The 27,198-nt window shown below is 37.3% G+C and overlaps 1 long non-coding RNA gene across 1 annotated transcript in view; it reads left to right on the forward strand.

Moving 5' to 3' along the window:
- The first annotated feature begins 697 nt into the window (after positions 1-697).
- LOC141374155 (uncharacterized) overlaps positions 698-27,198 on the forward strand; it is a 97,340-nt gene continuing 70,839 nt past the window's right edge. The window contains exons 1-2 of the long non-coding RNA XR_012380801.1: positions 698-863; positions 7,582-7,748. This is a non-coding gene — a long non-coding RNA (uncharacterized lncRNA). The remainder of the gene's footprint in view (positions 864-7,581; positions 7,749-27,198) is intronic.

A 27,198-nucleotide genomic window follows, 5' to 3' on the forward strand; every position in this document is an offset into this window, starting at 1 on the left:
GTGTAAATCATAAACTTTATGCTACAACTTATAATATTGTTCCAATCTCTGTTCATCATGAATTCTGTGCTCCATTTTCACTAGATTTCCTACAAATCCTTAAACTCCATTTATGTTTGTGTCTTCATATCTTTATTCTACAGCTTTTTCTTCCTGGTGGAATCCTCTTCTTTCTTAGTGGGGTTTAAGTGTCTCCTCCTCTTTGAGATTCTTCTCAGCTCTGGGCTGGCCATGAAGGACCATACTGTTTTTCCCATCTTCCTGTGGAACTCTGTCCCAACGTCTTCATTAAAACTCAGTATAGTGTAACATAGTTGGTTGTATGCATACTTGTCTGTTTCTCTCTCCTTGACACACCCAGATTATAAGACCCTTGAAACATGGGACCTTCTTTCTAGTCCTGCAAGGCAGCAGAGAGTCCTGATATGCTCACTAAGTGTTATTTGAAAGTTGGCTAACTCTTTCTCAGTTAAGAAGTTTGCTGATTTGTTTTCAGCCATAACATAGTATGCAAACGAATACATGTGTACAGTTGTAATCGTTAATTTTATGTATTAATGTGGCCAGGCCATAATATCCAGATATTTGGTCAAACATTATTCTAGATGTCTCTGTGAAGGTATTTTTTTCTGTCAGATTAACATTTAGATCAATAGACTTTGACTAAAGCAGATTATACTTCATAATGTAAGTGGGCCTCATCCAATCAGTTGAAGACCCTAATAGGAAAAAGACTGACCTCCTTGAAGAAGAGGAAATTCTGCCAGGAGGCAACCTTTGCACATGAATGAGAGTTCTTCTCTGGATCCTCAGTCTGTTGGCCTAATCTGAAGATTTTTGGACTTGGCAGCTTCCACAATCAAGTGAGCAATTCCTTAAAATAAATCTCTTTCTCTCTATGCATATCCTATTAGTTCTGTTTCTCAGTAGAACCCTGATGAATATGACAGTTAATGTATATCTCTTTTCACCTGAAAGATTTCATTGATTCAATCTCCACACAAGGTTTCTAACACACAGTAACACAAAACAGGTAATAAATACAATCCATAGGCTTAGATTTGGGAATGTTTGTGAAGGTATATTTGTGGCATAGCCCAGCAATCCTAGAATTTGAATTCTGGTTCTAGCAGCCAGGGGACCAGGTGTTAAGTTACTTAGGCTCTTGGTTTTCTGTGACTTCTACCTACCTTAGATGATTGCTTTTGTGAGGATTAATGACTTATAATGAAAACATGTAAAGTGCTTAAAACTGCCTGGCAAATAGTAAATACTCAATGAATCTTACCTGTCGTATTTATGAAGACGCTCTCTGTTTGCCTAATTGCTTCAGTTCACTTACTTCCCCTTATCAGTTTACTATGAAGAAGAGAGGGATTATATTTGTCTGTAGCTCCTATAGTCTGCAAATTGATACATAATAATGTATTAATTACTATAAAATTCAATTATTAAAATTTTTGGTTAGCTTATGTTGCTTGATGTAGTGATATTATATGTATATTCCCAGGTGATATTTTTTGGCTGCTTGTTGTTTAAACAATACTGTCTACTTTGATGCTAGGATATAAGAAATGTGGAAAGTTCAAATATACTGGTAAAAATGCAAGATATTTTCATTTATTAAAGCTATAATCAAGATAGAAGGCATTAATTAAGTAATTACTTAAGGGAATAAAAATGTTGTTTTTGAGTTTGCAAGCTCTTTTTTTTCTGCTGAGGGGTTGCTTGAGTTTTGTTTTTAGCTATAACATATGCAAATACATACATAATTATAGCCAACTTTGGGTTTTCCTTACTTGTAAAAGAAAACAGTGGTTCAAAAGAAAAATAAATCTCAAAGTATATTTTGTTCAGTCTAGAATTGCACCACATGATTTAGGGGGAATTAATGGATTTATTTTGTGAATATGTGTGTATGTTTTAACCCTTAATCTAAAACAAAACTAAAATTAATCTTTATGTCTTAGCACACTCCTGCTTATTATTTAAGAAGGTGTTTTAGAATCGTGTTAATCAGCTAAGGGAGTCAATCAGAAAGAGGGGAGTGTGTGTGTGTTTCACATAGGAATCCCATAAGACATTGCTTTTTCCTCATTACTTTCTGTTTTTCACTGATGGTATTGAATTCCTCTTGCCTTTTCTTGATAAAGCATCATGTCCCTAAGGCTTATACTAATGTTGAAAGAAAACATTCATTTTTTTTCCCCTTTGCGTACGTGAAAGATTGATTATGGAGACACTCTCCATCTTTTCTCATGCAGTTCCCTCTTTAGATCATTACTAATAATTTGGCAATCAAATGCACTTGAAAGATGTAGATGAAACAGCTTTTATTCTTTTTATCAGTGGCAAAAGAATTTCTGATTTACAAGTGGATCAAGAAACATATACATACTTCACAGACATATTAATAACTATCTAAAAGACATATAAGTATAAATGGTACACTGAGAATAAAGCAGTATAAACTAAAAGGCCTATATTCCTGAAGTCATTTAAATCATTATCTATCTTCCAATCAGGCTCCATTAAGTACAAACAGAGTGATGAGTGTTTATCTCTTTCTTGTAAATTTCCAGGAAGGAAGATGCCTCATTTAAGAGGTAATCATTACCTATGTATGTACATATATGCATATATATTTAGATATAAAACATATGCTATTTAAGAAAATTCAAATGAAGTTTTAACTTGATTTGACCTTGCATTAAATATTTGCTTCTTTTTAACTTCTCAGAGTCCAGGTAATCGGATTTATCCCTATTTTATAGAAATAAAAAAGAAAGAAAAAAATTGCCTACATTCCACAGAGAGTTAATCAAAAGTTTTTTAAAAAATTAGAAAAAAGTTTTTTGTTTTATTTAATGCTAGAATTCTTTCCATCAATCTGGCTTATTTATTTATTTATTTTTAAAGTCTGTATCATCTCTTACAAAAGTCTGATCAATGGAGGGAAATCCTCAGGTGGCATAATTTTTTCTCTCTTGTACCTTACCTTTTCCACTAAAAATCTTCCTTAATGTTTTAATAAAAACTGCTTAGAATCACACTCCCTTGATCAAATATGGTAACCACGGGTTAACTTTGGTCCTCCCTGTCCATATTTCTGTATATGAAAATCAGTTTGGTTTCAAGACTTTGTGCTTAGGTATTTATTAGTCTTGCTGACTAATGTAGATACATCTGGTGATTTTCACAGCTTCCAAAGGACTTGAGAAGCAAACCCAGAAACCCTTTGAAAGTCGAGCCCACTAGATCCCGCAGTAGTTGGTGATATCCATGGGTCAGTTTAGTTTGGCTGCTTTCCAGAGCCTGGAATGAGAAACGTTTCCCTGAGACTTCCATCAAGCCCTTCTTGTAAATGACCCACATCTTGTCTTTAAGGGGACTCTTCTTCCTTCGTGTTCCTGTTTTCTGTCCCCACCCTGACCTCATCCCATCTTTTCTCTCTTCGGGTGTAATAGTAACACCTGGGAGTCTGAAATGGCATGATTTTATCAAACCTATTCCCTTTTGTCTGATGAGCAGAAGCTGACTTTTGTGTTTTTCATGCCGAATTTTCTGCCAGGCCTTCCCTCAAATCTCTCATAATCCAGTTTCTCCTTTAGTGCAAAAGAAGTTTCCCTTAATGTGTTCAACAGATGCTGCTTCCCAATGCCATCTTTTCTGAGTACTGAAAAGTGCTCTATTGTGGAGCCTAGCGTATATGCTTAAATATACAAACACAGCACTACTTCTTTTCTTTATTGACTTGCACTGAAATCTGTGCCTCTACTAAATAAGACACTTTGCCATCCCAGTATCAGGGCGCCCATGTGCGGAGACATTTGTGTCTCCTTAAAATACATCAGAACTTCCCAGTTTTGCCTCCAACAATATTTTAGCAGATAACTCACTGCCAAAACCCAATCAAACACTTTCCAAATCTTCTCGACAGCATTATTGATGACAGATGGTTAGCCTCCACATTTCACCAAATCGTAGGACAGTATTAGAAATCACACTGCCTCTATATGATTATGTACGCAAACAGCATATGGAATCTCTGTTCAACTCTTGACCCTCGCAAGAGCATAAACATTTAGAAGAGTTCCAAAATACCAGAAGAGCTATAACTGCACACAGTTTTACGTGAACTGTTTACTTACTCGTGCCCTTAGCTGAAGGGGAGTTATTTATTTTCCTTTCATTAGAATCCTAAGTGTCCTTCCACTATATTTATAATGTCCATTCTCAGAGGTTACCAAAGAAAGGCAGCTAATTTTCCATGAGTGAAAAATGCTCTGAAAATAGATTACTCAGGGCTTGAAAATGCAATTTCTCAGAAGTCTGTTGTTCTCAGTTAGGAGTTTTTTGACCAGAAAGCAAATGATATATGGGTTTTCCTAATTATTATTTATGTTTTATTTCCTAATTAGTATTTGTTTGGTTCTTTGTGAAATTTAATCCTTAATCTCTAAGTATCAAAAAGGCAATTAATATTATGGAAAATGTGTTCTTAGTATAGCTACTCATGTAAAAAAACACAAATATTTGTAGGATAGCTGTAAATTTGAAGAAGCTTCTTGGACATCAAAATATGTTATCATAATAAATAGCTTACCATGGATGCTTGGAATGGTTGTCATGTTCCTAGCTTCCTCAGTACCCTTGTATATCCATAAATTTCCTTCCTAGATCATAAAATCTCTGAAGGTGAGGATTATATCTGTCTTGTTCACTCTTGTATTCCTAGCAGTAAGTATGGAATCTGTTGCCATAATCAGTGCTCAATAAATATGTGATAACTATCTAGATGACTAAATAGGTGGACAAATGGATGGATGGATTTATCTAGTGTTAAATCATATTATAATGTTTACTTTTTCTTAAAGAATAACATAGTGAGAGTTAGTATGCATTATGGGTAGAAGCCTGGCTCTAGCTCTGGTTACACTTACTAGTCTTATAAAAGTGGAAGGTTTTTAAAATTTAGTGCTTCAATTTTCTCATCTTTAAAATGGGAGTAGCAATACCTCCTACAACATAAGAATATAGAGGCAGTGTTTTGATGGTGCTAAGCACACTGGCTCTGGGGATGGATTTCCTATATTTGAATTCATGTGCTACACTTAATAGTTACATGACCCTGCTGAAGGTTTTTGGGAGAATTTGGTAAGTTGATACTTTTAAAGTTATAATACCTAGGGCTTAGTGAGTACTCAAAACAAATGTTATTTTTATTGTATGATATAATTTTTTCTGTCTTGAAACAAATGAGGTCTTTTTGTTTCTCAATCTGATTAAAAAGAAGAGAAAATCGGTAATTGTAATTTAAGAGCTATAAGATATGAATCCATCAGTCAAATTTGCAAATGTGAAAAAAAAAGTGTTTTAGCGCAAGAAGTAGAGATGGAAAAAAACCCTTCAATATAATAGAATTTTACAGAAAAATGTTAATTTGTTTTCTCTATCCATCTATTTCATTTATTCATTCAATCATTTATCCAACAATATATATTGAGCTCTGGCTCTGTGAGAGACACTACTCTAGGTGTAGTAGATATAGACAGTAGTTAGAAAGTAAATAGAAATAATAGCCTAGAACCATGTATGTTTTTTAAGTGTTGTTTGTGTGTGTGTGTATATAGAAAAAAAGTGATAAGCAAAATAAGTAAACATATAGTAGGTTAAATTCATGGAGTAATTTATGTTTAGGAGAAGATAGCTCAGAGAGAGATAATTTGGCATTTGGCAGTACAATTTTCCCAGAGTGGACAGGATGACCCTCATTTATACGATGGACTTAGGATAAAGATCAAGCAGAGATGAGAGAGTGAAACATGCTGGTGTCTTTGGAAAGGACAGCCAGTCAGAGTGAGAAGCAATTGGAAAGACCCTGATGAGGAACACAAACTAGTACATTCCAGTAACCTTAAGGAGGCCAGTCTTTTTGCAAGCAAGCTCTACAAGGAGGAAAGTTGTAGGAGATAAAGCCAGAGAGTTAGGTGGGAGTGGACTGGATCATGTGGGCCCTTAGAGGCCAATGGAATGATTTCACTTTCCTTGTAAATCTGAAATTTTTTAGCAGGAGGATGAAATTATCTGATCAACATTTTAACAGGATTATGTTAGTTACTTTATTGAGAATACACAGTAGGGAGGACGAAGGTGGAAATAGAGTGTGGAGACTTTTGCAATAACCCAAGTAAGAGATGATATGCTCTTGGGCCAAGGTGCGACACTGAGGACTGTGGGAAGTTAACAGATCCTGAAGTTATTTTGGAGTTATTAGATGTGAGGAAGGAAAGTACAGAGAGACACTTCTTGAAAAATCTGGAGCTACTGGAAAGATAGAGTTGCTGTTAACTATTTAGGAAGACTGAAGGAGGTAAATAGGAATTAGGTGGCCTGTTTCAGACTAGTGAGGATTTTGAGCAGGCCACAATATCTACATAGCTCAAGTTCAGGGTAGAAGCCTGGACTGGAGATTCACAGTTGGAAGTCATCATTGTAGTGAGAACTTGAAAATGCACCCCCCAAATAGTTTCAAAATCTTTTTGCATAAAAGAAAAATAGAATTCAATAAGCAAAATACAATTATTAGTTACAAATTAGAAAAAAATATTTCAGTTTATATCACAAAGATTAAAACCCTAATATATAATTTCTTTATAAAAAGGAGAAAAATAATAATTGGCAACTCAACAAAAATAATGTAAATAGCCCCCCAAATATGAGTAAGATGCTTAAACTCATTTACAATAATAGATTTTAAGTGCAAATCACAGTGAGATAATCCATCAAGGACTTTAACTGTAAATGTTTTGGCAAGGCTCTGGGGAAACAGGCACTTTCATTTATTGCTGGGTAGGAATGTAAAATGCCATTCTAAGGGAATTGGGAAATACCCAGTAAAATATATGTCTTTATTCTTTATCTAGCAATTCCTTCTAGTAATCTACCTGAAGATAGCCTTGCAAAAATACAAAATGATATATGTACAAGGATATTGATTTTGACAATATTTAAAATAGCAAAAAAGCCTAGAAACCATCTATATGTCCATTGGTAGTGAACTGGTTTAAAATAAATTATATTTCCCCATAATACAGCACCAGTCCTCTGTAAAATGTAATGAGGAAGACCTCTATACACTAATATGAGATGATTTCAGAGTATTTGTTTAAGTGTTGAAAAAAATGCAGAAAATTGTCCCCACCTATAAAGTGGGAGAGAGGAGAAAAGATGAAGGAACCAGGATGGAAACAAAGACCTCTCTGGATATACATTGCATTATGCTTTTATTTTGGAATCATTTAATGTTTTATAAAATTAAAACAATTAAACTAAATTAAAAAAGAAATAATTGCTAAAATGGAATAAAGATTAAACAAATGATTCAAATTTTATATTGTGTGTTGAATAATCACATAGAAAAAAGATTACTTCATGTTATTTAAAATGCAGTATTTCTACTGTACAACTCTAAAAAGAATATTTTAAAGACAAACATCTATTTAAAAAAATAATTGACTGAATTCAGCAGACTTGTTTTTAGTAGTTCTTTTGTTATTTATTTATTTATTTATTTATTAGAGAGAGAGTGTGCATATCTGTGAGTGGGAGGAAGGGACGGAGAGAGAGAATCCTGAGCGGGCTCCATACCCAGCATGGAGCTTAACGTGGACCTCCATCTCATGACCCTGAGATCATGACATGAGTGGAAATCAAGAATTGGACACTTACCTGACTGAGCTACCCAGGTGCCCCAGTTGTTCTATTATTATTATTTTAAATATATTCTCAGTTTTATAGAAATCAGTATTTTCAGGACATGAAAAAATATAAAATCAAATTAATTTAAAACCTGTAATTTGAAATGTAAACTATAATATCACCATAAAATCATCAGTAATATTATTTTTGTGCAATACAATATATTTTTAGCTCTGTCTGTAAAAAGTCCTAGAATCAATGACAGCAGTAGTTATGGGCACACTGACACCACATTGCAGTCTCTCAATACTATTTTTTAGAAGGTATTTCATTAAAGAGTTTAACCTTATGTTTGTGAGAGAAATTGCAAATTTTGGGGGTGCATGGGTGGCTCAGTCAGTTAAGCGGCTGCCTTCGGCTCAGGTCATGATCCCAGGGTCCTGGGATCGAGCCCCACATCAGGCTCTACTGCTCAGCCGGGAGCCTGCTTCTCCCTCTCCGCTCCCACTTGTGCTCTCTGTCTCTCTCTGTATCTCTGTCAAATAAATAAAATCTTAAAAGAAAATGAAATTGCAAATTTTGTTTTCCACTTTATTTACCTTTGTCTTTGCAGATATTTTTGTTACACAAATTTTATTTCTACATATTTAAATTTATTTTTTTTAATTAAGGTTTACATGTTTTTATTCACAGATAAATAGGCTTTCCTTCCTCTCACATTATAAAAGATTTTATTCATGTTTTAATCTATTACTTCTCTGGTTTTACTTATGGTACTTTACTTTCATACCTTTAGAGAGTGTTCTGGTGTTTGATTAGAGGTATAGATCCAATTTTGTCTTTGTCTTTTTTTTCCCAGATGGCTGCGCAGTTCCCTCGATACCATGTATTTTTACTCTTCTATTTGAAAATGCTAACTGTATCAAATGCTAAATTTCCACACATATTTGGATCTATTTCTGGACTCCATATTCTGTTCTATTGACCTTCCTGTCTATTAGTGAATCTACTGGTTATTATAAAAACCTTGTAATGTGCTTCAGTATCTAGTACAGTTAGTATCAGTAATTTATCATTTTTTTCATAGTTCTCCAAAATATTTTTATTTTTAAAATTTTCCCATGGGCATTTTAGAATCACCTTTCTTAGTTCCAAAACAAAACAACAGCAATGATAAACAACCCCCTCCTCCTCCTGAAAACAAAACAAAACAGAACAGAAAGAACAAGCTTGTACTTTTTCTGGGTCAAGTGTACTCTTATGTCTTTCAGAACTGTTTTTAAAAATTTTCCTCACAAAGGATTTGGATATTTCTTATTAAGTATTTCTAACAGTTATTTATATTGCAGAACCACCCAAGCTTAGTGGTATAAAACAACCAATTTGTTATGCTCATAGATTCTGAGGGTCAGGAATTTGGAAAGGAAAGAATAGTGACAGTGCTCTCTCTCCCTCCCTCTCCCTCTCTCTCTCTCTCTCTCTCTGACTGTCACTTCTCCCTGACATCAGCTGAAGAGTTGAAGGCTGGAGGTGAATGAATGGCTGGAGCAGGAATCATTTGGAGGCATTTCATTCACATGTCTAGCCATTGATACTGACTGTTCTCAGGAATCTCAGCTGGGGCTGTCACTTAGACACCTATATATGTCTTGTCTATGTTGCCTGGGCTGTCCCACAGCATGGCAGCCTTGGACATAGTACCTAGTACTCAGGGTTCTAAAGGCAAGTGTCCCTTGCCTTTAGAGAGAACCAGATGGGAGCTCTATTACCTTTGATAACTTAGCTTCAGAAGCCACCCTCATAACCTAGTTATTTCCCAAAGTTCCCACCTCTTAATACCATCATATTGGGCATTAGGATTTAACATATGAATTTGGGGGGGACACAAACATTCAGCCCATAACAAATACTGATTTTATTTTCCCCCCTTATAAGAGTGTTGATATTTTAGCCTATCCAGTGAATTGTTGTCTTTACTCTTAAAGCCCAATAATTTTATTAGGATATGTCTTGGGACCAGTTTGTCTTGGCACACAGATTTAGTGTATAGATTTACTTCTTTTAGTTCAAAGGACTTCTTAAAATGATATTTTAAAAGTAAATTCTCTCTTACTGTTTTTCTTTCTTGGAATCTTCGATTATACATGTACTACATTTCCTTTTCTTGTCTTCTATATCCATCATTTAATATTTATTTGTTTCCTATTCTTACTTCTATTTGTCAGACTCTTTGTTGTAGTCTCCATGTCATCATTCTCTTTCAGTTTTAAAATAATTTTGTCCCTTTTCCCCTGAGTTCTGTCAATTCTTTTTTTTACTTTGCTGGTTTTCTGGCCATCACCTCTTACTGTCTGACTGTGTTATCTTAGAACTCTTGTATTTCTGCTTTGTGATCTTCCTTCATAGCTGCAAATAATCTGTTATTTTTAAAATTCTTATTGGAATATTGGCTTGAAATTTTTATCTGCTATTTTGTAAGATATATATTTTTTAAAGATTTTATTTATTTTTCAACAGAGAGAGAGATAGTGAGAGAGGGAACACAAGCAGGGGGAGTGGGAGAGGGAGAAGCAGGCTTCCTGCTGAGTAGGGAGCCTGATGTGGGACTCGATCCCAGGACGCTGGGATCATGACCTGAGCTGAAGGCAGACACTTAATGACTGAGCCACCCAGGCACCCTGTAAGATATTTTTAGTGAATGTTCCTTTATGTTGGAAAATTTCTATTATTTTTTCACATTTTTTTTCTGACACCATTTTAATTTTTTGTGTGTGTCTTTACCCTTTCCTTTTTTGGTTCTCATAAATGAGAACAATATTTTCCTAGATTTGAGTATGAGGTAGAATAGAGTGGACAGTAATAACTTTCCTGATTCACAGCACAAGCCAGAAAGAATAGTACAGGCATTAGTAAGGTATGGAAACCAGCCAATTTAAAACAAACATTTCAGCCGACCATTATAGGTTTAGAGGGAAAAAAAAAATTGGGGAATGACTTTCTATTGAAAATCAGCCCTGGGTTAAAAAAATCTTTTGTTATACTGTGGCATTTCTATGTAGGCATCCTTCCTTTGCCTCTTAGAACCTAACTTGACTCTGAAGAACTTCCTCGTCCAGTCATGTGTCTCCTCTGCTTATTCTATTGGCTGTTGCTACCCAGGGATAGAGGTTGCTTTCCAATGTAATCCACTCACTTTTATAAAATGGATTTTTACTGACATTCTCTAAATATATTCTCCTCTGCACTTGTCTAGGCAATTTTTAAGTCTTCCTTCTTCCCTCAGTTGCTCATGTACAACTGTCTTTCAACACTGCTCAGAGAAGCTTGCCCACAGTTTGGGGCCCTCACCTTTTGGAGAACAGATTCTTATTTTGCTATTGGTTTCTGAGATTAGCCTCTGCTGTATCAGCACTCCCTAATCTTCCCTACCACTGCAGCATGGCTGCTGTGGGGCCTTCCTAGGCTCTGCTGGTTTCAGTTACTTTTGGCAGCATGAACACATAATTTGAAGTTTGTGGGTTTTCTTTGTCTCCTATTTTAAGTGAAAATGGAGTTTGTGATTTTTTTTTTGTTCTTTTCATTATCTTGTTACTCTATTTCTAGCAGAAGCAGACAGATTTAGAATTAAGCAGCCATCATGCTCTTCCAGAATCATAATTAATATAATTATTTTTGTCATAGTGCAAATATGAAGGATATTCTCACTTAGGTCAGGTAAATAAAGAATGGACTTTTCCTGTGGAAATATGAGACTCTCTAAAATATGAATCCCTTGGCAAAATATATTCCCCACTGGTGAGTTTTCAAGATGTGCTCTGGACATAATTGAGAGGAGGCAGCTCGATAAGCTTGTTAGATAAGCAAATCTATGCAGAGAGTCTGTCACTCCCTGAGAAATGAAACTGGGTAGAGAAAAAAGAATCAGATTTACATGTTACAAAATGCTGTTCTTTATTTTAAACGACAGAATTGGATTAGACTCCAGCATCAGCATGCATTTCCCATTGTTTTCTTTTTATATTAACTACAGGAGACTCATTAGAATTTCATGGATGTAATTGTTTCTTGGTTACATCCTCAATTAATGACTATAATTGAAAGATCGGATAGGACTGGGATGACGTGACTGTAATTTAAGTGTAAGACGTCTGGGCCTCTATTTACAATGTATTTGTTATTTTTTCTTCTACTGTGGAGGAGTATTTACGAGAGGCGAAAATAAATGCATTTCGAACAGCAATGTCTTAATCAAAACAATGTGCATATTGTGTGCTGGGTGTTGTTTTTCTGGGCTGTTTTGTGACTCTGTAGCCCTCAGCAGGATACATGTGCATAAAAAGAGTTTGTGCTCAGATCTTCTGGGAGGACTTGGGGGAAGAGAATATGCCTCAACGAAGGGGAGGTGGACCAGAAGGCTATCTGTCCTTTTTTATGGGATGTGTTAAAACAACTGTTCAGAACCCAGCACTTCAGCCTGCACATGCCAAGGCTCCCCTAATTAGTTTTAGATTATGTCATGGGGAAAGAAAAGAAGCCACCTCCTCATCTCCTAATTATGACTCCTCTGATTTCCTCTTCTTGTATTTTCCCCCAAAAGTAGATATTAACCTTATTAGTGTTTTGAGCAGTGCATCACTGATTATCTACACACAGGCTTTGGGAGCAGCTGCAAGGGGCAGCTGAACAATTATCTGGGGTTAGCCAGATTTGCTCCAGATTCTGGGATCAGAGAAGCCTGTAGACTGGAGCTCTTGAGTTCAGGGATGTCTGCTTTTTCTCTATCCAAGGTTAGGTGTGCACTGTGTAGCTCATTATATCTCTTTTTCAATAGTAGTGACCTTTCTTTCTCTTGCGGGTCTATTGATCTGGAGGGATGGCAAAGACAGCCACAGGATGGACGGTGTGACAGATGAGCTGGAGAGGCCAAGTTGTGTGGCTGGACTAACCTGCCATGAAAAGAAAAAGAAAAGTGAAACAGTTCACAGGCAGGAATAGAGAGTTAGGAGACAGAGAGGGTGGGAAGGGAGGGGCTGCTGGTTCAGAGGTGACTTCATAATAATGACTTGACAGCCATGTTCTTTTTTAGCTTTCGTGCTGATACTGTGAGCTGAGGAGTATTTCTTAATATGTTGCCTTTGCTACAGAAACACAAGGGTGCTTGCTAGAATGTGGATTATCAGACCCCCACTCAGACCTGTAGGAATCAAAATTTCTGGGCCTGGTCCCAGGAAGCTGCACTTATTCTGATAGACATTGAAGTTTGAGAATGACTGGGGAGGAGGAAGTAGAAAGTAGAAGGAATGGAATGGCAGTGACAGGACAGGGAAGGAAGCTGGGCAAGAGTGGACTGAGGTCAGACTCACAGATAAGGGGCTGTGAACTAGAGCAGTGAAGTATCTTTCTCTAAGTTATGCATCTAATAACTGGCAGGGCCACGGTTTCTACTTCAAAATTTAAGCCTCTTTGTACCAAGTTTAAGTCAATAGGAATAGGAAAGTGCTAGAATTTGGATGGCAGTTTATAGGAAAAAGGCAGCATGGCTTGGGATCCAGGCCTTGAATTTGTTATATATTGAGATAAGAATACTTTTAAGAATATGATATGGAAAGGAAAATATGTTTTGTTTTCTTTAACCTTATATTCGAAACTCATATTTTATTTGCCTCCTTCATGAATATTTTTGTACATAGTTGCATATTAGCTGTAAAATCATACGTGCATCTTTTTGTGGTTAAATAGATTTTTTTTAATTTAGCATGGTTCTCACTCATAATTTTGAGATGTTAAGGCATTCTAGCGCACATTAGCTAATACTCAACTAATAATTTCTTAAGAAATTCATCTGTATACTACTTAAAATCATCTTGCCAGTGATACTACATATACCGCTAACTTTGGAAATAGCGCTTTCATCGGTTTTGTCTTCTGCTCAAGACTAACGACTCTTTCCATTTTCTCCCTTGTGCCCCATTGTCTAGGACCTGTTTGCATAATCTCAAACCCTCATTTTTACTGTATTGGCTTGTTCGGGCTTGCTTTCCTAGTGGTGCAGCCTGGGTTACCCTTTCTTTGGTATCTCCACTTGTCCTTCTTCGCATTTTGCTCCTGAGCTTCTCCTCCAACCCTCATTTCCAACTGAATTTTACTCATGGAATTTGGATCTCTCTGCCTTTAGTGGTCCTAATAAGCTCCCCTCCCTCTTTACCTATTAAATGTGACTATCTTATGAGTAGCCTTCAATGATAAGGTCCCTTAATGACATGGTGTTAGCAAAATGTTTGATAAATCAATTCATAAATTGTTTCAGACCCTGAGTAATGTTTTTAGATGGCTTTAAGAACTCAAATGATTGGCATTAAAAATGAACAAATAAATATGCTACTATACTGATTCACTCTATGAAGAGACTAAGAGAGAAAAGTGTTAGAGAGAGACAAGAAGTTTCCTGCTCTCTCTGTAGGATGATCTCTGTGAGAGAGGATGACTTGGATAATGAGAAGGAGCCAAAAATGAGATGATCTCATTTCAATGGTATGTGTACAAGGGAGAGGCGTAAAAAAGACTGTCAGATGGGGATGAACTTAAAGCCCTGGAGGGACAGAAATAAGCTCAAAAAGAGGAAAGTAATAGGAGAAGAGGTTAGTGAGATAGGCAAGGGGAAGAGCCTGCTGGCTCTTATTGATTACAGCAAGGAGTATAAAGTATGTTCTAAGTGGAACAGAAGCCACAGGAGGGGGTTCCAAAGGCAAGACTCTGATCTAGCCTCCCCACCTAGGTTCTGGGGAAACAAAACTGTGTCTCCTCTTACTTGATGGGCACTCATTTGCCTTTGTGTGAGATGTTCTCCTGCCTGGAATATTATCACTAAATCCACCAGTTTTCCTAGCCCATCTTATTCCTTTTTGACTTTGGTCTTCTACTATAAAGAAAATAAGGTTAATTTTAATTCCATGTTTCTCAAACTTATTTGACCACAGACTTTTACATGAAAGTCTATTACCTTCTTTGGGAAGGCATTCTAGACATATAAGCTAGCTGAGTCCTTTTTACAATTGTAAAATAGATATAGTCATTCTCTGTTGATTACTTTTTGTGTTAGGGTTCTCCAGAGAAACAGAACGAATAGGATGTTTATGTGTATATATATATATATATATATATATATATATATATATATATAGGGAGAGATTTATTTTAAGGAACTGATTCAGTTATTATGGAACCTCACAGGTCTGAAATCTGCAGGTTGGGCTGTCAGGCTGGAGAGCCACAGAGTAGCCATTGGTTCAGTTCAAGTCCAAAGGCCATCTGCTGCAGAATTCCCCCTCGCTCCAGGGATGTCAGTCTTTTGTTCTATTCAGGCCTTCAGCTGATTGGATGAAGCCCACCCACATTAGGGATGGCAGTGTACTTTACTCAAAGTCCACTGGTTTAAATGTTAATCTCATCCAAAACATACTTAGAAAAACATCCAGAATAACATTTGACTACATACCTGGATACCATGGCCCAGCCAAGCTGACACATAAAATTAACCATCATACTTATAAAACAAAAGAAGAAAACCAATTTCCTCATTTTAAGAACTAGTTCTGTATTTCATCACAGATGGATTTAGATGTATGCACTTTTCGTGCTGCCAGTAAATCAGTAACTGTGGAATTAACAATCTTCTTCCAATAATGGTCATGTTTACTAAAGGCTTTCCTGAAATAACTGTTAAAAGTATAGTAATCAGACTATTAAGAGTGAAGTGAAAAAGAATAGACCAAGGGTAGGAACACAGACTAGGTTAGGATAAAAGAAAAAAAAAAAAGATTGATAAATATCGCCTGAAGAAATACCCTAGTAAAGAGAGTAGAGACAGCTAGGAGTAACCTAAGCTTTGTTGGTGCAGGATGGGGTGATTTTTTTTTTTTTTAAGAGAGAAGCTTTAATTGATCAGCACTTCATGCAAATGAATAATGTAGGTGAACCTTATCAGCATGCTGGAAGCTTACAATTATTCAAATTACACAAAGCCATCAAATATGTGGAAATCAAAACAACAGAAAGAGCCATTAATTCCCATCCTGTCCCCCAGCATTCTAGGGTTTTACCCACATTCGTGATGGGAAGACACTTCAACCTTGAAATTAAACAGAGAACACGGTGTGGCAATTTACTCACACATTCACCATTTAATTGTTTTAAAGGTGACCCAGGCAGATGTACAACATTGAAGTATGCACATTTTTAGTGTGCAGTCCAATTCTGTTCGTGTCTTGCATGATGGATTCGGAATTTTAGATCATTCTCATAATAGAAAATGTGTTAATTAAGATCAGTTTAATAGTGATGTTTTTGGAGGATTAAAAAAATGTTTCATTTGAGCACCACATTTCCATTCTGAGAAGCTAAAGTGCTTGGAAAGTGAATATATTGGGTAATGAAATATCTCCTAAACAACTCATCCTTCACAAACTGGAGTTCTGTATTTTCTGAGTTAGAATCCATCTGTCAGTCCTCAAAGGACTGTTCCCTTTCATCCATCCCAGACTTCCCCGTCTCTACATACACCTGTGACATCAACAGCTTAGGACAGTGGCTGCCAGCCAGAATCCTAGAGCATCACTGGGAGAGAGGCCGTGTAGAATATGGACTCTTTGCTGAGTTGAAGGGGAAAGTCACAACAGAAGGATCCATTCGCTAGTTCCCATTGAGCCAAATCCCAGTTATAATGTGGCGAAAGGGACGACCTTCTTTGTGTCTTAAGGATGCCTCATTTAAAGATGTCAGAAAAATGGCCTGATGGTAAATGCACACAAAAAAATATTAGGCTAAGGAGATCTGATGGTCTGGAAAATCCACTGCCACTAGCTAGCTGTATGATCTGGGACAAGTTATCAATTTGCTGTGCCCATATTCTTTCATCTGTAAAATGGATATAACTATAATGTATTGAAGTTGTATTAGGTGCTATGCACTTTTCATACTTAATCTCTCTCAATCTTCATGATAACATTATGAAGTAGGCAGCATTATACACCCACTCATTCTTTTGCAGAAGGGATAACTGATGCATAGAGATGTCTAGTATTGCCCAGGGTCACACAAGCATGCTGGCAGGATTTGAAAGGAACTTTTCCAAATCCTTGACTTTAATGACAGAACAGATTTTCAGTAGGTTAATTAGTACCTACCTCATTGGGTTGTTCCTGGGAAAAATTTATGTAATGTGTATAAGACACATGGCACAAATATCTGAAAGTCAGTGATAGCTTTAGCACCTGGATATAGCAACAGAAACAAAGTCTTCTTAGGTAATTTTCTTTATTAGTCCCCTTCCAGTATTCCTTCCCCTCACCTCTCTTCAGTGCTAATGCATTCAGAGTCTGTACCATTTAATAGGTATCTCTCCATGTAATCGAAACCTTTTCATTGTTCACTAATTATTTCATGAATGAATATGTTGTCTCTGCAATTTCAGTTGTTTTATGCAGGGAGAGCTATGGACCAACAGGCTCTTGCTTAGAAAATCAGCATGGATCCGTAGCTCCTCCACCGGACTTTAAAGAAAAAACCTCAGAAGTTCAGCTCCCTCATTTCTGAAAAGGGAATAATGACTCTCATTCTTCACCTCTGTCAGCACTAGAAAAAAATTCAAATGAAAGCAGGCATATGAAAGCCTAAAACACCAATGTGCCATAGAAATGTAAAGGTGGTATTAGCAAGGGTTATGACATCTTCTGCTTTCTTTCCATTCATCCATTTTTATGTGTCTGTCAACATAAAAAGCAATAATTTTTGACTTGCAAATTTTACTGTTAGCCTCAACTGTTGAATGACACAATGAAAGGAGGATGCATTCACATTTTATTTTTATGTGAATAAATTATAGGCAACTGTTTTTCTCTTTTACTCCCACCCCACCCCCACCCCTTGACAAATGAGCTCCTCTTATTCATATTGAGACGAAAGTCTCAAATTTCTGGAAAGTATTTAGGCTCTAAAAGCCCTTCTGAGCTAATTAATTTGTATGAGGTTGGTTGGATTGCTTCAGATGGTGTTATAAATTGGGTTCCTCCTAAAGAGGACTGGGATAGTGATTTGAATGTAAGAAGGCTGTTAGGGAGTGCTCTTGAGGTCAGCATCTCTGGAGGAAGAGAAGGAAATAGGATGGAGCAGAGGGAAAAGTTCACCTTACTCTAACTGAGGAAAGTTCTTGGCTGATCTCAAGGGGAACTCAAAAGTGGGATGATCCTTCAGAGTTGTCCTGAGTTGGGAAGAAGAGACTGAGGCTTTTTACCCTGACAACAGCCAATCTTGGATGTACACTGCCCCTGGAAGAGGACATGGCTTTAGGTGAATTAGCTCCCTTTAGACAAGAGCAATTTCCACGATGGACTGACAGCCAGATGCACTTGCAGCCGATTAGGAATTATGCCCCTCGGTTCTGAAAGGGGCGCTGGGCAGCATATTACAGTATCCACTACATATGGCAATGCACCTGCTTTACCAGAACTAGATATGAATCTCATCTACAGCCTCCTGGAGAATGATCATGCAAACTCATGGGTATTTCTGTCTATATTTAGGAAGAAATAACTCATATTATGTTGGACCTTATATTAGGCTGAAATCTGACTCCAGATTCCTTAATCCTCAAAGAGAAGATTCTGAGGAAACACTGCTAAAGAGCTCAGCCTGGCATTGGAACAAAGAGAGAAAAGTACAATACTTGGAACTCATAAATCTTTGCTGGAGGAATAAATTGCTGAGTGACAAGCAGAATTTATGTAGCTCATGGCTATAGCACCAGTCTTTACTCACAGTCACAGTTTCCAGCCTCTGAGGAAGAGTAATGGCTAATATTTTTTGAGTATTCACTACATACTGGACATTGTTCTAAGGGCATTACCCAAGTTAACTATGTTAATATCACAACCCTATAGGATGGGCATTATAAACCACATTTTATAAATGAGAAAACAGGCTCAGAGAGGTAAAAATGTATACCTATAGTTACATTTCTAGTAAATAATGAAAACTGGAACATTCTCTTACATTTCATAATGGAATGATAGTAAATTGGTGCCTCACATTTTAATCCTTACCCATCTTCCCACCCTTTTCTTTTTCTCTTTGCTACATGTATTAGTTTCTTAGGGCTGCCCTAACTAAGTATCACAAGCTACATGGCTTAAAACAACAGAAATTCAGGGGAACGTGGGTGGCTCAGTCAGGTAAACATCTGCCTTTGGTTTGGGTCGTGATCCCAACATCCTGGGATCGAGCCTTGCATTGGGCTCCCTGCTTAGTGGGGAATCTGCTTTGCTCTCTCCCTCTGCCCCTCCCCCTGCTCTTGCTCTCTTTCTCTCTCAAGTAGATAAAATCTTAAAACAACAACAACAGAAATTTATTCTCTCACTGTTGTGGAGGCCAGAAGTCAAAAATCAAGGTGGTGGCAAGGTTGGTTCCTTCTGGAAATCTCTGAGGGAGAGTCTGTTCCATGCCTTTCTGTTAGCTTCTGGTGTTACCGGCAGTCCTTGGCTTGCACACACTTGCACACACATCACTTCAGTCTCTGCCTCTATTGTCACACGGTGTTGTCCTTTTGTGTCTGTCTCTGTATCTCTTCTGTTTTTATAAGGACACTAGTCATACTGGGTTAAGGGCCAGCTTAATAGAGAATGACCTCATATTAACTTGACTACATAGGTAAAGACATTGTTTCCATAAGATCACATTCACAGGTTTCCAGGGTTTAGGAATTCAGCGTATCTTTTTGGGAGGCATTATTCAACCCATAACATCACATATTGTCAAGAAGATTATTCTCTTGATTATTCTCAAGATTAGTCTCTTCACTAATTCAATCAATGAATTTTTTTTTTAATGTATCTAAAATGTCTGACGTTATGCTAGCCACTGAAGGAAGAGTGGTTAACAAGACAAACTCTCTACCACTCATTCAAAATATTTATTAATCATCTACTGTTTATCAGGCACAGGTCCAAGAACTGAAAATACAGTAATGAATAAGATAAAGTCTCAGTTCTTAAGGAGTTTATCTTCAAGAGAGATAGACAATAAATACATTAACAGATATGATGGTTTCTGATACTAAAATGTGCTGTGGGAGGTGGAGGAAGATGGCAGAGGAGGAGACCCTAGTGTTTTCTGGTCCCAGGAATTCAGCTAGATAGCTATCAAATCATTCTGAACACTTCTGAACTCAACCGGAGATCTAAAAAAAGAATTGCTGCAATACTACAAATAGAAAAGTGACCACTTTCTGCAAGGTAGGAGGTGCAGAGGAGTGAATCCAAGGCAATACATTAGAAGACAAACCATGGGAGGCAGGGAGCATCCATACGCCGGCCCTGGAAAGTGATATAGCAGTGGAGCACAACATCAGAACTTTGAGAAGTTTGCCCTGGGGAGGGATGTCACTACCTCAAAGGTGCTCAGATGGTGAAGCAGGGCAGAATCTTAGGTGAGACAGTGTGGTCTCAGGATCCTCAGGGTCACAGGAAGACTGGCAGGTGCCTGAGTGTGGCAGAGTTCCCAGGCATCAGAGTGGGGAAGCTGACTGCAATCAGTGAGCCTGGGAGTGGGCTTTCAGCTCAGGGTTGCCATAAACCATAAACTGCTACACAGTCGGGTGACTGCTGTCCAAGCAGGGCCCAACAAGTGGCAGAACCACAGCGAGACACCCCTTACTCCCCCTGCGCCCCCCCCCCCCGGGTGGAGCAGTGCAGGTGCGTGCCACAGGAGTTTTCAGGGTTTGGAGACTCAAAATGGGGTCACAAGTTGGGTAAGATAGAAATGCTCAGTCACAGGTAGGTTAGCATGAAGTGCAGATGGAGACCAGGGAGACAGGAATGATGGACTGCTTTTCCCTGAGGACACGCTGAGGAATGGGGCCCCGAGCTCTGAGCTCTGGGGCTGGAGATTGGGAGGCTGTCATTTGCAGTCTCATCCCCTAAAGCTGCATGTAAAGCCTTCAGGGAATAAAAGCCACACAGAGCAATCCAGAGCTGCTTACTTAGCCTGGTCCCCTGGCAAGGGCAGTGCAATTCTGCCCAGGGCAAAGGCACCCGAGAATCAGCACAACAGGCCCTTTCCCCAGAAGATCAGCAAAAACATCCGGCCAAGACCAAGTTTAATGATCACATAGAACAGGAAAACTCTAGCGCTAGGGGACAATAGTATATAGAAGTCATGGTTTTTTTCTCGTGAGTCTTAGTCTTTCAATTTTATTTATTTTTTCCTTTTCAACTAATTTCTTATTTTATCAACTCTTTTTTAAAGTCTTTTTTAATTTTCATTTTTACAATTACATTCTATCCTTTCATTGTATTTAATTTTATTTTTATATATAGGTAAGTTTTTCTTTCTTTACAATTTTGGGAGGTAGTTTCTTCTAACAAACAAATGAAAATACACCCAGAATCTAGAGTATTGCTTGTTCTATTCAACTGTCTGATTATATTCTTTCTTTTTTAAGTCCTTTGATTTTCATTTTTACAGTTGCATCCTATCCTTTCACTGTATTTTATTTTTGTATATATGTAAGTTTTTCTTTCTTTACAATTTTGGGATCTAGTTTTCTAACAAACAGAACAAAATATACCCAGGATCTAGTGTATTCTGTTCTGTTCACTTGTCAGATTATATTCTCTTTCTCTCTTTCTTTTCTTTTCAGTTTCAGGTCTCTTCTCATTTGTTTAGTGTATATTTCTCTGGGGTCATTGCTACTATTTTAGTATTTCGTTCTCTCATTCATCTATTCTTCTCTGGACAGAATGACAAGAGAGAAAAACTCACCTCAAAAAAGAGAACAAGAGGCAGTACTGACTGCCAGGAACCTAATCAGCATGGAGATAAGTAAGACATCAGAACTAGAGTTCAAAATAACAATTATAAAGTTTCTAGCTGGGCTTGAAAAAGCACAGAAGACACTAGAGAATCCCTTTCTGGAGAAATAGAAGAACTAAAATCTAATCAGATCAAAATCATTGCTACTAATGAAATTCAATAAAAAATGGAGGCTCTAACTGCTAGGATAAATGAGGAAGAAGAGAGAATTAGTGATATAGAAGACAGAATGATGGAAAATAAAGAAGCTGAGAAAAAGATTTAACAACTACTGGATCATGAGGGGAGAATTCAAGAGATAAGTGATACCATAAAGCGAAACAATATTAGAATAATTGGGACCCCAGAAGAAGAGGAAGGGGGCTGGGGAAAAGGTATATTTGAGCAAATTATAGCTGAGAACTTCCCTGATCTGGGGAAGGAACCAGGCATTCAGGTCCAGGAGGCACAGAGAACCTGCCTCAAAATCAATAAAAATAGGCCAACACCTCACATATAATAGTGAAGCTTGCAAATTTCAGAGACAAAGAGAAAATCCTGAAAACAGCTCAGGATAAGAGGTCCTTAACCTGAAAGGGTAGAAACATTAGACTGGCAGCAGACTTATCCACAGAGACCTGGCAGGCCAGAAAGAACTGGCATGATATATTCCGGGTGCTAAATGAAAAAATTATGCATCCAAAAATATTTTATCCAGCTAAATGTCATTCAAAATAGAAGGAGAGATCAAGATCAAGGACAAACAGAAACTAAGATAATTTGTGATCACCAAACCAACCCTGCAAGAAATATTAAAAGGGATACTTTAAGCAGAGAGAGAGCCCAAAAGTAACATAGACCAGAAAGGAATGGAGTCAATATACAGAGTGACTTTATAGGAAATACAATGGCACTAAATTAATATCTTTCGGTAGTGACTCTGAATGTAGATGGTCTAAATGCACCAATCAAAAGATACAGGGTATCAGATTGGATAAAAAGTAAGACCCATCAATATGCTGTCTACAAGTGACTCATTTTAGACTCAAAAACACCTCCAGATTGAAGTGAGGAGATGGAAAACCACTTATCATGCTAATGGACATCAAAAGAAAGCTGGGGTATCTTATATCAGAAAAATTAGATTTTAAACCAGAGATTGTAATAAGAGAAGAGGAAGGACACTGTATCATAATTAAAGGGTCTATCCAACAAGATCTAACAATTGTAAATATTCGTTCCCTTAAAATGGGAACAGCCAATTATATAAACCAATTAATAACAAAATTAAAGAAACACAGTGATAATAATACAATAGTTGGGGACTTTAACACACCATTCACTGCAATGGACAGATCATCTAAGGAGAAGATCAACAAGGAAGCAAGTGTTGTGAATGACACACTGAACCAGATGGACTTCCAGATATATTCAGAGCATTTCCATTCTAATGCAACAGAATACACATTCTTCTTGAGTACACATGAAACATTCTCCAGAATAGATCACATACTGTGTCACAAATCAGGACTCAGGTACCAAAAGATTGAGATCATTCCCTGCAAATTTTCAGACCATGATGCTTTGAAACTTGAACTCAATCACAAGAGGAATTTTGGAAAGAACTCAAATACAAGGAAGCTAAAGAGCAACCTACTAAAGAATGAATGGGTCAACCAGGAAATTAAATAAGAATTTAAAAAATTCATGGAAACAAATGAAAATGAAAACGCAGCTATTCAAAAACTTTGGGATGCAGCAAAGGCAGTGCTAAGAGGGAAGTATATATCAATACAGGCCTTTCTCAAGAAACAAGAAAGTTCTCAAATACACAACCTAAATTTACACCTAAAGGAGCTGGAGAAAACAGCAAATAAAGCCTAAACCCAGCAGAAGAAGAGAATTAATATAGATTAGAGCAGAAATCAGTGAAGTAGAAACCAAAAGAACAGTAGAACAGATCAATGAAACTAGAAGCTGGTTCTTTGAAAGAATTAATAAGATTGATAAGGCCCTGACCAGACTTATCAAAAAGAAAAGGGACCCAAATAAATAAAGTCATGAATTAAGGAGGAGAGATCACAACCAACACTGAAGAAATACAAAGTTATAAGAACATATTATGAGCAACTATATGCCAACAAATTAGGCAATCTGAAAGAAATGGATGCATTCCTAGAGCTGTATAAACTACCAAAACTGAAACAGGAAGAAAAACCTGAACAGACCTATAACCAGCAAAGAAATTGAAGCAGTAATGAAAACTCTCCCAAAAAACAAGAGTCCAGGGCTGGATAGCTTCCTAGGGGAGTACTACCAAACATTTAAAGAAGAATTAATACCTATTCTTCTGAATAGGTGTTTCAAAAAATAGAAATGGAAGGAAAACTTCCAAACTGGTTCGATGAGGCCAACATTACCTTGATCCCAAAACCAGAGAAAGATTCCACCAAAAATGAGAATCACAAAACAATATCTCTGATGAACGTGGCTGCAGAAATTCTCACCAAAATACTAGCCAATAGGATCCAGCAGTACATTAAAAGGACTCTTCACCATGACCAAGTAGGATTTATTCCTGGGCTGCAAGAGTGGTTCAACATCCGCAAATCAATCAATGTGATACACTACATTAATAAAAGAAAGGACAAGAACCATATTATCCTCTCAATAGATGCAGAAAAAAGCATTTGATAAAGTACAGCATCTTTTCTTGATTAAAACTCTTCACTGTGTAGGGACAGAGGGAACATAGCTCAATATCATAAAAGTCATACATGTAGAGCCCACAGTGAATATCATTCTCAATGGGAAAAAAACTGAGAGCTTTTCCTTTAAGGCCAGGAACACGGCAGGGATGTCCACTCTCACCACTGTTGTACAACATAGTACTAGAAGTCCTAGCCTCAGCAATCAGACAATGAAAAGAAATAAAGGCATTTGAATTGGCAGAGAAGAAGTCAAACTCTCACTCTTGCAGTTGACATGATACTCTGTGTGGAAAACCCAAAAGACTCCACCACAAAATTTCTAGAACTCATACAGGAACTCAGCAAAGTGGCAGGATATAAAAAGAATGCACAGAAATCAGTTGCATTTCTATATACTAATAATGAAACAGAAGAAAGAGAAATTAAGGAGTTGATCCCATTTACAATTGCACCAAAAATCATAGGATACCTAGAAATAAACCTAACCAAAGAGGTAAAGGATCTGTACTCTGAAAACTATAGAACACTCAGGAAAGAAATTGAGGTAGACACAAAAAGATGGAAAAATGTTCCATGCTCATGGATTTGAAGAACAAATATTGTTAAAATATCTATGCTACCTGGAGCAATCTATACATTCAGTGCAACGCCTATCAAAATATCATCAACTTTTTTCACAGAGCTTAAACAGATAATCCTAAAATTTGTATGGAACCAGAAAAAAAAAAACCCAAATAGCCAAAGGAACATTGAAAAAGAAAACCAAAGCTGGTGGCATCACAATTCCAGACTTCAAGCTCTATTACATAGCTGTAATCATCAAGACAGTATGATACTGGCACAAAAACAGCCATGTAGATCAATGGAACAGAATAGAGAAGTCAGAAATGGACCCTCAACTCTATGGACAACTAATCTTTGACAAGGCAGGAAAGAATATCCAATGGAAAAAAGACAGTCTCTTCAACAAATGGTGTTGGGAGAATTGGACAGCCACGTGCAGAAGAATGAAACTGGACCATTTTCCTATGCCATTCACAAAAATCGACTCAAAATGGATGAAGGACCTAAATGTGATACAGGAATCTGTGAAAATCCTAGAGGAGAACACAGGCAGCAACCTTGTGACCTTGGCCACGCAACTTCTTGCTAGACACATCTCCAAAGTCAAGGGAAACAAAGGCAAAAATGAACTATTGGGACTTCATTAAGATGAAAAGCTTTTGCACAGCAAAGGAAACAGTCAATAAAACTAAAAGACAATTGACAGAATGGAAGAAGATATTTGCAAATGACAGATCAGATAAAGGGCTAGTAACCAAAATCTATAAAGAACTTACCAAACTCAACACCCAAAGAATAAATAATCCAATCAAGAAGTGGGTGGAAGACATGAACAGACATTTCTCCAAAGAAGACATACAAATGGCCAACAGACACATGAAAAAATGCTCAACATCACTCGGCATCAGGGAAATACAAATCAAAACCACAATGAGATACCACCTCACACCAGTCAGAATGGCTAAAATTAACAAGACAGAAAACGACAGATGTTGGCCAGGATGCAGAGAAAGGGAACCCTCTTACACTGCTGGTGGGAATGCAAGTTGGTACAGCCACTCTGGAAAAGAGCGTGGACATTCCTCAAGAGGTTAAAAATAGAGCTACTATATGACCCAGCAATTGCACTACTAGGTATTTAACCCAAAGATACAAATGTATTGATCAAAGGGTCACCTGCACCCCAATGTTTATAGAAGCAATGTCCACAATAGCCAAACTATTGAAAGAGCTGAGATGTCCATCAACGGATGAATGGATAAAGCAGCAGTGTGTGTATATATATATACACACACACACACACACACACACACACAATGGAATATTATTACTCAGCCATCAAAAAAATAAAAGCTAGCCATTTATAATGACATGGATGAACTAGAGGGTATTATGCTAAGCAAAATAAGTCAATCAGAAAAAGAGAATTATATGATTTCACTCATATATGGAATTTAAGAAACAAAACAGAGGAGCATAGGGAGGAAAAAATAAAACAAGATGAAATTAGAGAGGGAGACAAACCATAAGAGACTCTTAATCATAGGAAAGCAATCTGCAGGTTGCTGGAGGGGAGGGATTGGGTGATGGGGTAACTGGGTGATGGACATTAAGGAGGGCATGTGATGTAATGAGCACTGGGTATTATATGCAACTGATGAATCACTGAACTCTACCTCTGTAAATAATAATACACTACATGTTAATTAATTGAATTTAAATAAAAAAATTACAAAATTACAGCAGGAAAAAAATGTGCTATGAAAAAGATGAGGTAGGGAAATATGACAATGAATGACTGGAGCAGGGTAGACATCTTTATCTAAAGAGTCATAGAAGATCTCCCTGGGAGTGTGACATTTTAGTTAAGACTTGAGTGACTAGAAGGGGGTGGCCATGCAAAGACCTTGGAGCAGAGATTCCAAGCAGAAAGGCAGCCAAAGGCAAAGACCCTGGTTGGGGATAAATGTAGAATATTCAAGGGAAGTGGAAGACATTCTCCCTAAAGTGTATGAACTAAGGGAAAAATGGAAAGAAACATGTTAAATAAATAAGTGGGGTGGCTAGGTGATAGACACTGGGGAGGATGTGTGCTATGGTGAGTGCTGTGAATTGTGCAAGACTGTTGAATCACAGACCTGGACCTCTGAAACCAATAATGCAATATATGTTAAAAAAAAAAAAAAGAAGAAGATAGTAGGAAGGGAAAAATGAAGGAGGAGAAGTCGGAGGGGGAGACGAACCATGAGAGACTATGGACTCTGAGAAACTGAGGGTTCTAGAGGGGAGGGCGGTGGGAGGATGGGTTAGCCTGGTGATGGGTATTAAAGAGGGCATGTACTGCATGGAGCACTGGGTGTTATGCACAAACAATGAATCA

Source organism: Callorhinus ursinus, unplaced genomic scaffold (genome assembly GCF_003265705.2).
Source record: "Callorhinus ursinus isolate GAN/ISIS: 27379988/994484 unplaced genomic scaffold, GSC_fseal_2.0 scaffold14, whole genome shotgun sequence".
Classification (NCBI taxonomy): domain Eukaryota; kingdom Metazoa; phylum Chordata; class Mammalia; order Carnivora; family Otariidae; genus Callorhinus; species Callorhinus ursinus.